This window comes from Penaeus monodon, chromosome 30 (assembly GCF_015228065.2).
Source record: "Penaeus monodon isolate SGIC_2016 chromosome 30, NSTDA_Pmon_1, whole genome shotgun sequence".
NCBI classification, from domain to species: Eukaryota; Metazoa; Arthropoda; class Malacostraca; order Decapoda; family Penaeidae; genus Penaeus; species Penaeus monodon.
The window spans coordinates 4618594-4619040 of NC_051415.1; positions in this window are offsets into that span (position 1 = coordinate 4618594).

The window sequence follows — 447 nt, forward strand, 5'->3', positions numbered from 1 at the left end:
ATGTTTATAATCATATATATCGAAATAATTATCAATCAATAGAAAAGTTCCCGTATTATTTGACAAACGACAGAAATTATTGAACACTAAAAAAAAAAGCATCAATTCATCGATAAACGACCTTTCCCTTCCCTCGCCCGGCATATACTGAAGCCCAAAGTGGATTTTCTTTAGTTCCACTCTTTGCCGCCAGGTGTCACGTCACTCAGCCCCAGGAGACGAAACGCAACGTCGAAATTAAGAATAAATCTGCATCTTACGGGATCGAGAACCTATCACCGATTGACAGATGATATTAAAAAGCATAATGATGATAATAAAGCAGGTGTTACATACGGCAATTAAATTTTTAAAAAGTCGATTAACATAAGATCATCCAACTTGCCAGAATCTCGAGTAATGGCACTCATCTACATAACTAAAATCGTGTGTCGAGTGCGTCGTATA